Genomic DNA, 12,704 nt, shown 5'->3' with positions numbered 1-12,704 from the left:
GTCACACAAAATTTGAACCTTCCTTAAAGTAATGAGCACTGTTTAGAATTTAAAAAAGAAGTTATTTATATTGAAAATAACAACTTAAAAATTACCTTAAGCCAGCATGCATGCTTCCCATGGATCATGCATTCTCCGTTGACAAGCGACAGTAAGTATCGTAGACTAGTGGGGATGAGGGACTTTATTTTAATGCTAAGAGAACTAAACCTGGCCTGCCTAACCTAATTACGAAAGCATATATTCAACAAAATCTTAAGTAATTGCTAAAACTCCGCAGTATATGTTAACATAAGTAAATCAAAATTGAACCATGTTAAAATTGCATTCGTAGCATGATGAACTCACAATAAAATAAAAGGAACTTGGGCCAAAATTTTCCAAAATCTACATACTGAAAATGAGCGAATGTAAGAATTCAGTTACCTTAGTTCATTTGCAGTGGCATAATCATAAATTAGTAAAGGAAGGATATGAACATAAAGGACTGTTATGGTTTGTTTTGTAGATAGTCAACTTCATATTTAACCTTCAGCTGACATTCTTATAACAAAATAAACATGAGCTACACAGGGGTATAATTTTCACCCTATGATTACATAGCTTTTACATTTCAACAAACCAAGCATTTTTGTAAACAAAGCATTCCATACATTTGTGAGTTTGGTTCAGCAAATTTTCATACATGTACACCTAGTGGTGGCAGGGTTAGTGTCACTCAAATAAAAATGGCACCGATACAGGAAAAAGCACAATGTATGTGGTGGTATGCAGAGAAAAAAAGTGTTGTGCTTGTGCAACAAAACTTTTGCCGTGTGTTTTGTAAGCATCCTCCATTACGCAACACTGTCTAGGCATGGAAGCAACAATTTTTATCAACAGGGAGTTTGGTGAAATGTCACGGTGGCAGTAAACCACGAGTGTCAGATGAACATGTTGAGTCAATAAGAAATTGCTTCACCAGTAGCCCCACAGAAGTCAATAAGGAAGGTGAGCAGGCAGCTAAGAATTCCAAGGTCCACTGTTCCCAAAGTCGTGTACAAAAGGTAACGTTTGTATGCATACAAGGTGCAGTTATTGCACGAAATTAAGCCAGATGACAAGCCGAAGACATTTGCAATTGACATTCTGCAGAAGACTGATAACGACCCAGCGTTTCTATCGAGGATTGCTTTCTCATATGAGGCAACTTTTCACTTATTAGGTTGTGTTAATAGACACAATGTTAGAATATGGGATTGAGAGAAGCCACGTATGCATTTGGAACATAACCGAGACAGTCCCAAATTGAATGTTTCATTTGGTATGCTTTGACGCATGATGAAGTCATAGGCCCATTCTTTTTCAAGCGTAACAGGAAAGATGTTCTTAAAGGAAGGAGGTACAGTTACGCACCAATTGTGCATTTATTTCAATATCGCCCGAATGGAGACTGCTACTAAAAAAAACCTGGATGTATCGAGAGAATAAATTTCTCTCTATGTTGCAAATGGAAGCGTTTTTCTATGTTGATTATTAAGCTGGACACAATATTTGAAAAATATGATGAATAAGAATTTTCGGAATCCCATGTATACCATATGGGGAATCACTTCAACATCAAGTTACGGCTAAACAAATGGAAGTTTTGACTTTTCCGCTTGTTAAACTGCCCTCTTTCCGTTCATATCATTTTCTATTCCATCGGAAATTTCATATTCCCAAGGTAACAAATCCAATAATACTCCCATAAGCCCAATGTATTTTCCCTTGCTCCTATGGCCATCCTGACAGTGTTGCCAAAACTGATGCGAATAAAAGAGCTAAATTTCACCTTAAATGAAGTTAAAACTGACTTTCAAGGAGCTAGATTTACAAAGTGCTTCCTAGAGTAATGTTAGTTGTCAAAGGGGTGGTGTGCTGCTATTATTATTATGACAATTTATTCATCATTTTACCATCCAGATCTGGCAGCATCACTCATCTCATGGTCGTATGAAATCGAAACTACAGGATTCCCTGATAACAATAATATGCCAATTTCACCTCAACATGATGCTTTAAAAAAAGTCGCTGGGGATATAAGAGGGGGAGGGGCAACACAGCCAATATAACAATATCATGTCACGTGCAAAATGTATAATCATGGCAAAAGTTGGTCTATGTGGGCCGGAACCAGTGATGGCATCATAGTGGGCACGGGGTCCGACACCCCAGTTCACATTCAAATAAGTGCACAAAAGAACCAGATCTGGCTCCAAGAGAGCTAAGTTGGCAACACTGCCATGGGGGAAGAGACCCGTGGAGACTGTCCCGCATGTCCTTAAACATGCCGAATTAAGTCATTTACAACTGAGAGTGACATTACAACTAGATGGGATCTCACTACATTGGAGGTGACAGGTGAGGAAGTATCTAGGGAATTTCCTGAACATTGGCCACCAAGCTCTCCAGATTAGCTCTAGACTTCTTTATTTGGGGGTACATTCAAGACAATGTGTATTCTGGCCAAAAGATAGATGATCTACAAGAAGTGCAGGACCATATTCGGAATGCTCTTACTTCTGTAAAACCTTAGATGCTACAGAACACGTGGAGGGAGATTGAATACAGGCTGGAAATTCTCCGTGCAACGAACACGAGCTCATGTGGAGGTACACTGAGCTGTAACTGCTTCCAATAAAACTTGGTGAGTTTGCCTTCAAAATCTATGCTTTTGTTTCTAGCTACTCCTTACCATATTAAAATAACACACTTTAAAAAACCACCCCGTTTTGACTGGGACAGTCTTATTTCTGAGGCATGTCGTCCCGGTCGCCCCACTATTTGTCCCATTTTATAAAAGTCTAGTAGTTAAATTGAAAAGCAAAGTCTAAATTTGATAGAAAAAAGTTGCTAGAAAATGTTGCATGTTGCAAAATAGTCTAGCTGCATTTCAAGTACTTAGTGGAACCACCAGCAAATGAACCTGGGCAGACCTGCGACTCCTGTGCACCCTACCCACATGAGGAGGGGAGGGGCAGAGTGGAGCATGCTTCCTTATGGCCTGAGTTGAACGGATCGAGGGGAAGGTGTGTGAAGGATTTTAGCGGAAGGTTCTTCGTTTGTGGTCGCTCTATAACAATCAAAATATTCTATTGTCGTCACGAACTTTCAGTTTACAGTTACTGTTAAGTTAGCTCGAATCTCGGGTTGTATGTTTTGTGTGCATTCCGTTATTTGTAGAGCAATAAATAAGCATGACCAAGAAGTATAGTACATATAGTTCCTATATGGACTTTCAACAAGGATTTAACTTCGTGCATCTTGACACAAAATCAAAAGACAGATCTTGCGTTTTGAGTCAGATATGTGGGGTAAGTTTTCTGGGGAGAGCAATGAGATTATGCAACAATAAAGCACGCTTTGACAGAGAAATGAAGTGGATAATGGAGGCAGCACAGGAAAATGGATACAAAGCAGGGGATCAGCCATTCTTTTGTAACGGACGTGACACGTACACAACGTAAAAGTATTACAAAATACATTAATTAAGATTTGCATCCATTTTAATTATTGAGAAAGGTTGTACTCACTGAAATGTACAGTCACAAAAATTGTCATGCCAAATACTTAACTGTATTTGATTTTATCTGATATGAAATAGGTGTAACGGACGTGACGTGTAAAACACCCTGTAATGAACATAGGGTTGGGTTTTCCATAGTTTCTGTTAATTGGACAGACAAATGAACTGGTAAATATTTGTTATAGTAATGTTAATATATGCTCTTTTAAGACTATAAAGTATGACCTGTTAAAAGTTTTGATGTCTTATTGAAAAATGTTTAACTTTGTAACGGACGTGACAAAAAAGTGCATCATTTATAATGACAGTTTTTATTTGAAAAAAAAAACACTAATATTATGTAATACAATGTTGTACATAATAATAATATAGTTATACATAGTTGCAAAAGTTTAATACTACAATTCTAGTGAATTAACATAAAAGAAACAGGTCTGGGAAAGAGATTAGGCTACATTCTGCTAGTTATGGACTAATTCTGATTTAATAAGCAGGTTGAGTAACAAAAAAGACATTACACCTTTGTGGACACTAGGTCTATAGACTATTTATGTTTTTCTCAGCACAGGTCGTAAATTATCACTTTTCTAAAATCTTAATTCTGCTTGAAAATTGGTACATAATTCTGTCTCCAACTTTCTTTATTTGTGGTTCAGGCAGTATTTTGATTATATCCTTGAAAAGGATAATTTTGTCACCTTCATCACTGATTTTGAAAACTTTGCCTCAATTGTCATATGTTTTTAAGAAAGTTACATTAACATCACCATCTTTCACATTGCTTTGGCAAACAGCCAGATAGCGACATTCATTTTTTTTATGACTCGTGAGTTTGACCAGCACATAAACTCCTGGAAAGATTTTGTCATGAGAAAAAGAATCATTGTATTGTAAAATACTCAGATTAGTTTCATTGTCATACTCCATTTCATTGTCCAAGTCATTATTTCCAAAGCTTTCTTCACTGTCAGATTCGTCACTGTATACATCACTGTATCTTCAACGGTTTGGCAGTTTTTTACTACTTTTTTCACACTCATCAGGCTTCAAAATATACACTTTTGTCATCAGGTCACCACTAGTTTTACCAATGAGGATGTTTTTGTTGTCATATGCCTGGAAATGGTGCATTGAATTGATAACAGTTATTTCTGCAAGAATCAGCCATCTTTGGTCCAAGTGATTTTTGTAAGAATCCACTTCTGACTGAGGAACATAGAGAAGATGTATGCCTTTGCATTTTTCATCTGCTAACTTGAAAAAATCATAGGGTGAATAAACATAGCTGCTTCTTCCTTGAATTTCTCTCCATACAGTTCTCTTTATTGAGCCTCCGACACCACCAACAGCCCCCTTCCCATGTCCAGAGGCAAAAAAATTCCAGTGCATCGAAACTCCAAAATCTGCTTCTGAAAAACACACACTAGACACTGTGTATCGACTTTTAAATTGCCCTGAGCAGTTATCGGAAAAAAACAATGATGTGATCCACTGATGGAGCTATCTGTTTCATTTCACTTATTATTGCTTTCATAAAAACCCAATCTTGCTCTATACAACCGCTGTCGTTCTTTATCTTTCTGCCTTTTTTTAGCTAATAGTTTTTTAACTTTGGTCAATTCATTTTTTCCTTCTCTCTTACTTTCCTCTTCCTCAATTTATCTTTCTCCAAATAAGCCTTCCGTTGCTCTTGATTCTTTTTTCTCTCTTCTATACATTTAGCCATTCTTGTCTTGTTGGGAGTGGGAGCCATAATCTGAAACAAAACAATAAATTTAGAGCCAAATAACCTAAAAATAAATTTAGGGCCAAATAACCTAAAAGCAACATTTAACAAACATTTGTTGCAATGTTGAACATTTATATTATTGTCATGCCTTTGCTAATAAGTTTCTGTTAGAATTGTGAAAAAACATGTTGAAGTTGGTCAGCTTCAGCTGGTTTTGTTTCAAATAGATTTTAAACATAATAAAAGGTTGTTTTATTATCAAAACATGTTAAAAATAGGTACTATTGCTTTTCATTAACAGTTTAATACCATTTTGAAGTATGTGGAAAGTTTTATTTCTTTGTAGCATAATGGAATCTGAAGCTCTGCTATTAGTTGCACATGGTGTTTATATCTGAGTGTTGTTAATTCAGCCTCCTTAGTTCTTGTATCCTTATTTATTAAACAACTTATAGTTTTGAGTATATAATTGCATTTTAATTTATAGAAATATTTTTTAGGTTAGGTAGGCCTACCTATTTTATGAGACATTTTAGTCCTATCTTGTATGGTCTGAAAACTGAATTAAATCTTATCTCCCAACAACAAATATATTTTGAATTACATATATAAAGAAAATTTAGTTCTACTGTTACAGAAATATGAAAATCAGGCCAGAAATATGGACCCTGCTCTAAAAGTAATTTAATGAGAGGAAAATAAATATGAAAAACAAGCAAGAAATATAGTATTTTTTTTGTCACATCCGTTACACTAAAGTTTGTCACGTCCGTTACAGGATTTTCACAGGTAATGCTATTTTATACAAAACAGAAAACACTAGAAATCAATAAACAATGCACATAACCCCACTTCTATCAAGAGTCACTTACATCACATTATTAGGGTTGGTGTGATATAAACTTATTCATGTTTTTTGTAACGGACGTGACATTTGTTCTTCCCCTTCTTAATAAACAAATAAACAGCTTAATACTTACATAAATCAATAACTCTTCAGTGTAAACAATACTCCAGACATCAATATTTCTTCATATAACTGAGAAGAACAGCTCACTGGATGATTTGATTATGTTCAGCTGTTTACAAAGCAGCTGATTTTAACTAACAACTGATCACATCTCAGTGTTCCAACTTCAATGTAAGGAAATGTGATGAAAAATAAAATTAAATAAGAAATAAATGCTTGAAATAGTTATTCTAGATTATTTGCTGCTTAGTTATGCAGTTTATATGATATTTTAAACAGTTTTCAATTTTCGTTATGAGGTGTATGTTATAAAAGAATGGCTGGGATATAATTCACATCATAAGAAGAATAGAGAGAATGCAAAAAGAGACAAACAGTTAAGAAAAAGACGAAGAGGATAAGAATGCACAGGAAGAGAGGAAGTATGTGAGTGTGCCACTCAGAAGAAAGTTGGAGAAAAAGATAAGAAACATCTATGCAAAGTATGGACTAAGAGCAACTTTCAAGCCACCAAACAGCATTGAGAAATGGTTTAATGAGTACAAAGGAGAGTGATGAATTGGCAATGGCAGGAGTATATGAAGGAGAATGTGGTGGATGTACAAGCAAATACATAGGAGAGACAGGGAGAAGCATCAACACAAGAATTAAAGAACATAAGAGAGGAAGATCCAAGAACAGCATTGAGTGAGCATATGTTGACAAATGGGCAAAGGATTAAGAAAGTAAAAAATTAAGGAGAATAGGGAAAAATGAAAGAGAGAGGAAAGTGGCAGAGACAAAGCACATATGCACAAACAGGGGAGAGAAAATTAATAAAAACAAAGGGGAAATTGGAATAAAATGGATAGAACTAATAAAGAACCATGTGGAGAGTTGGTTAAGTTTCCAGAGTTACCTTCAATTTTCTGCATAAAAATGGAAGATGTCACCTTACCAGATCAGTTCAAGGAGAAAGGGAAAGTCAATGCCTCCAGAAGGAGGAGGGGAGGAAGGACAGGAAGAGTAGGTTACAGGATGGAGGGAAGGGGGAGAAACAGCCAGCTTTAATACCTGCAAGGTGGAAAAAAACAGTTTACCTAGGAGGAAATAAGGACACACATTCATTCCTTAGAAGTGTAGAGTGACTAGCCATGTGAGGTTGTGTTATCTTGGTGTAGCTTGAAAAAGTTCTGGGAAACCAGAACAAAATGTCGCAGATAAAATCACATAAAAACCACTAACAATAACTGTGTTAAAATATTTTGCATGTACAAAAAGTGGTTATGCGAACCTTCAAGAAGAACATTGATATTTTTGGGGAGTTTTATGAACGGATGGTGAAGAATAAGGCTGCTCTCAAGAAGAAAGAAGATTGATTCTTCTGACTTCTGGCATTACTCAACTTTAGCGTACGACTAACATCAACATTTGATCAGAAGGGATCAGAAACGCCATGTAAGTCATACCAAGATTATAAAATGGGAGCTGCGAATAAGGGGAAATCAAAATAAGCAGTCCCAGGTTGAGGCAGCAAGGCTATCAGGGTATGGAGTGTGTTCAGTGGCATCAATACAGTCGGCACATACAAAAGATACCCATCGACTACCCTGACAGAAACACAAGGGTGTACCCGAGAGCCCAGAGGTGGCAGCCCCACCACCCAGGTGTAGACTGTAACAGGCCCGATTAGCTGACAGCTGAAAGTATAAAAATTCGAGAAAAGAGAGAAGCATGCCGAACTGGAAATTGGAGACAACACCAGTGGGAAGAACGGAGTGGTTCAGAATAAGTAATGGACTAAAACAGGGAACTGCTCTTTCCCCACTGCTATTCATAATTACAATGGATGTAATCAACAAAGAGGTGGGGAAGAAGATAGGATAGGAAGAGATGAAGGCCCTGTTGTTCGCTGATGACTTAGTAACATGGGGAAACAGGGAAGAAGTAGTACAGAGACAGCTTGATGGTTGGAATGAGGAAATCAGAAGAGCACAAATTAAATTCAGTGCAGAAAAGAGTGAGGTGCAAACAACAACAAGAAACAGGGCTAGACATGTATCAAGAATAAAGATGGACACTGAAGAGTTGAGGGTAGTGGAGAGTTTCAAATATCTAGGAAGCATAATTGAGAGAAGTGGAAGAATATTGATTGATTGAGTTGGTGTTTTAAGTCCACTTTATGCACAGTACGGCTAATCGGGACTGGACCTACAATTTAAAGTGGGATCCGAACCACTATGTGCCTCCACCAGGTAACAAACCTGAGGGTCCCTTGATTATAAGGCAACGATGCTACCACTGCGCCATCGGGGATGACAAGTGGATGAATAGATGAGGAGGTAAACAGAAGAGGACAAATGGGTGGTGGACTCTATCAAAGTGTTCGAAGATTAATATGGAACAGGGATGTACCTATGAAATGCAAGAAGATAATGTATAATACATACTATGTACCAACAATTATGTCTGGAGCAGTGGACCCCCCCCCCCCAACACACACACTCCTAAACTGTGTTGATATTTTAGTTTTTAATGCACATGGCTGTTCCTTGCGATAAATTATACAATGCAGTGGTAATTAAGAAGGAAGTCACTCCATTTTATTGCTTGGAAAGAGGAAGATCCCAGCTGGAATTTTCTATTGGTTCCAATTAAAATTTCGATTGGATTGAATTGGATTCTATCAGATGCCTAATATTGGTTTCAATCGGAATCTCAACTGAGACTAACTGGAAAATCAAGACAATTTCCAATTGGTAAATTGTATCCAATTGTAAGTTTGTATATATTGTAGAATCAATATGTTATAAATTCATTTATTGAATCAAAGCATAGTTAGTTTAATTCTTGACACCACATTTCCTCTGATTTAGAAGTTCTTCTGAAGTCTAATGCATACTACTGAAGTCAGATTTATCTTAATATATACCTAAGAAGAACTCTTTCTTAAGAACCGACTAAACCTGAAAGCAGCTAGTAGTTGGAATAAATGTTCATATTAGTTCTTGTTTTTTGCAATATGGAATTTCCATGGTTATGGTAAAAATTTAATATCCATCAGACACTTATAACTTCTTCATTTCGTCAATTTTTGACATTCGTATTTACCTATTTGCTTCGCGGAACATTCCTTAAGGTGTATTGACATTTTTTTTTATCAAAGTAATTGCAAATTTTCACATTACGAGTACTTCTTTCTCGAAGCCTTTTCGCTTGCCTGAGACACAATATGGCATGTACACCTTCCTACATAATTGCGCCTCGTGCTTGTGTTTTGTAGATTTTCATTCGTTGTGCAGTGTTTCAACCTTCGGAACCCAAGAAATACCCGTGAACAAAGCTCATCTAATCTAATTTTTTTAAAAAAACTTTTTCGCATTGTTTTACGAAGAAAATTGTAATCTTTCGTGGCACTATACGTGAATGGTTTTTGGGGACTATCTGTCCCGAAATCGGTGGGAAATTTAAACAATAAAATTATTTTCGTTTGAAATTTTTGAGTCTAAATTTCCCATCGATTCTTGGCTCCACCCCTGGGTTAATTGACCTATCTCCCCCTACAGCTACCGCGGCCCCACCTCCGTTCCGGCTGCCTGGCTTTCTGTAGAGTACCTGTTAAAGGCATGTTAGAAATTGGCCGGAGTCATTTGCCCCCAACTTTTAAATTTGAAGAAATCAGTTTCCAGGATACGGAAAATTTACCTGAATTTCACCACGACACGTCATATTAGGCATATACCCACAGCCCATTCCCTCTAACGAGTAGATTACATTCACTACCACATTTTCGACATTCCTTTCCTTTCTTCACAATCCCATGTTCAATTAAATTAAAAAATTCACTGGATCTTCCACACCAGATATGAATATCACCACGCATCCACGACACGTCATGTTTCTAACTTTCGTTGCAAACACAGACAGTTCGAAACACTGGATACCCAATGAACATGAACAAAACACAATCACAACGAGTGATGATGTACGAAGGTGTATGTGCCAAAGGCTATTGTCCGTCGGAGAATTAATTTTCAACAAAGAACATGAATTTCAACTATGAAACATTCTCACATCACACAAAACACCTTCCAGATGTTAGACAATGCTACAGGAAGTTATTACCGTACATAGTTTCTTGTGTAAAAATGAAGAAACCTGTCCGATGTATAGTAAATTAGTACCGAGATATATATTTTAGTTGTTCTATATGATCTCTCCATTGTATTTATAGTTGTATAGAGAATATGGTACTATTATAGTATGGGGGTGACACCTATAAATCATATATTTCGCACTTTCTTACATTGCTAAAGTACTATTTTGGAATGCGGAAAATTTCCTAAGGTGAAATAATGCATTTCTAACTAAGATAATGTCTATTTCTTACAGTTACGAGTACTTACTGTTACTTGTTCTTTCGATTCTGTAACACACATTATGGCGACAGTGTACTGGTTCATCGCGCGTTGTGCGAGTGTTTTGTCGATTTATGCAGTGCTGCAACCTCGTTCACCAGAAAATACCTACTTTCGTACCCGGATTTGAAATTATGCTAATACCTCGCAAACCATTGACGTTAGCCCCACAAACCATTGACACTAGCCCCAAAAACCATTTTCCGTAAGGTTAGGTCAGGCAAGCATAGTTAAAAAAAAATACTCAACACGTCATGTTCTAGTGAAAACACGGCGAAACACTGACTACGGGATTACGTCACCTAACACACGGAACATTGTGCTCTCATGCAGAAAGCAAATGGCGGCAGCAGAAAGAGCGTGTCGGACAGAGATTTTTGCAGAAAACACCATGTATTTGCATTACAATGGATCAAAACTACATTCACGAACTTTCACAACGCTACAGAAAACGATTTCCGTAAGTACATTCTCCTGTAATTTTGAAGAAATCCATCACCCCTATACTATAATGTTACCAAGAATATTACATAAGCATTGTATTGAAAACAATAAAATACTTTCAAATAGAAACCAATTCATTACAATTTACCAATCGATTCCGGTTCCAATTGGCTCCGATAGTGTGTCTAAAAACTCACATTGGCTTTCGGAAGCAATTGGATAAATTTCCAGCTGGAATGACTTCCCAAAAGAAGCATAACACTGCCAACGGAGACTGGATTTTAAAACAAAAGTTTATTGTAATATATTTCAACACCAATTAAGTTTTCAAACATTTCATCATTGCCAGATTTAAAAAAAAATGTAAATCATTAAAAAATATACACATTTATGTCAGACGAAAGCTTGTACATACCTTGAAAATATAAAGCAAGGAGTTATTTGTATAATTTAAACACATAGTTTAAAACTTAACCAAAGTCCTCTGCTGGCTGCACAGTATGATCTGAAATGAAAAATAAAATTAAGAATCAGATTAAATGTTCACAAAAAATATACACTCTCTCTTATTCCTGGTTACATCACAGGTTGGGAAAAATTATGTATCTTTTTTTTAAATTTGTAAAAATTGTGCATTAGTTCATGAATCAACATAGGGTAAATACTTTCTCTACATCTAAATAGTCTTCTAGTGTTATGAAAGATTGGATTGATAGAATCCACAGGTGAGAAAACTTATGAAAGTGTGTTCGGTCGCAAATTCATGCTGAGAGTAAAAATAAATTGATTTTTGGTCAATACATGTTGTAGTCTGAAGGTAAAATAATATGCTAGCTGGTCAAAAGTAGTTTCCAAGAATAAATGGCGTTTAAGAACTTAACCGATTTCGCATTCTGTAATCGTACCCAGACGTAAATAGCCATGAATAAATAACCCCTTAAAACATATGAACACTAGATCAGAAGGTAAAAAAGACAACACATCCGTGTTATGTAACAAAATGATTATGCTCACTACCGACGTAAAGCAATAATTACGGGAATAATGCTAAACCTGTTCTTCCTGTCCATAATTGCTAATTATTATTTAAAAAAATATACAGTATATTACCAACTGTGCTCTAGTAACTCGATAGTGTAAGAAAATACAGGATTACTATTACATACTTACACATTGTGAGAAGTTTCAATCATTCCCAAAAAAATATATCCTTTCACGCAAGATCCCTACAATCAGCAATTTCCGCCATTATCACAGATTATACAACCAAAATATATCTGTCAGGTCAGTCACAGATGATGGAAAAGTCTGCATGTACAGTGAATTGAAAAGCAAATTGTCCATCACCATGTTCATCCCTTTCGTTTTACCTGTCGTTCTACGCAATTTGTTAAATTCGTTCAAAGAACACTTTAACGAAGCAGTTTATAATATCTGTAAAAGTGATAAAACATGAAAAAGAGTAAAGAAAAGTGATATTGCGGGCGACAATTTGACTGCTATTTTTTATGTATCCAACTGTACTCCATGATGAAAGCATGAAAGTGAAGCTGATTGTTACTAGCGTAGTTATTTTCATTTTTTCACATATATAAAATTAATAAATCAAATTATGAA

At 36.2% G+C, this 12,704-nt stretch overlaps 1 protein-coding gene across 3 annotated transcripts in view; it reads right to left on the bottom strand.

Annotated features, from left to right (window-relative positions):
• Window positions 1–12,346, bottom strand: part of Mgat2 (alpha-1,6-mannosyl-glycoprotein 2-beta-N-acetylglucosaminyltransferase) — a 47,552-nt gene extending 35,206 nt beyond the window's left edge. For all 3 annotated transcript variants that reach the window (XM_083133871.1, XM_083133881.1, XM_083133891.1), the window contains exons 1-2: window positions 12,258–12,346; window positions 11,503–11,592 (exon numbers count right to left, since the gene is read on the bottom strand). The gene's annotated coding sequence lies outside the window, so the exon portion shown is untranslated. The remainder of the gene's footprint in view (window positions 1–11,502; window positions 11,593–12,257) is intronic.
• Between the last annotated feature and the right edge of the window lie 358 nt (window positions 12,347–12,704).

The sequence above is a fragment of the Lepisma saccharinum genome, chromosome 1, assembly GCF_977018435.1.
Source record: "Lepisma saccharinum chromosome 1, izLepSacc3.1, whole genome shotgun sequence".
NCBI classification, from domain to species: domain Eukaryota; kingdom Metazoa; phylum Arthropoda; class Insecta; order Zygentoma; family Lepismatidae; genus Lepisma; species Lepisma saccharinum.
The sequence above is the reverse complement of the archived record's forward strand: the minus strand, read 5'-3'. Positions and strand labels throughout refer to the sequence as shown.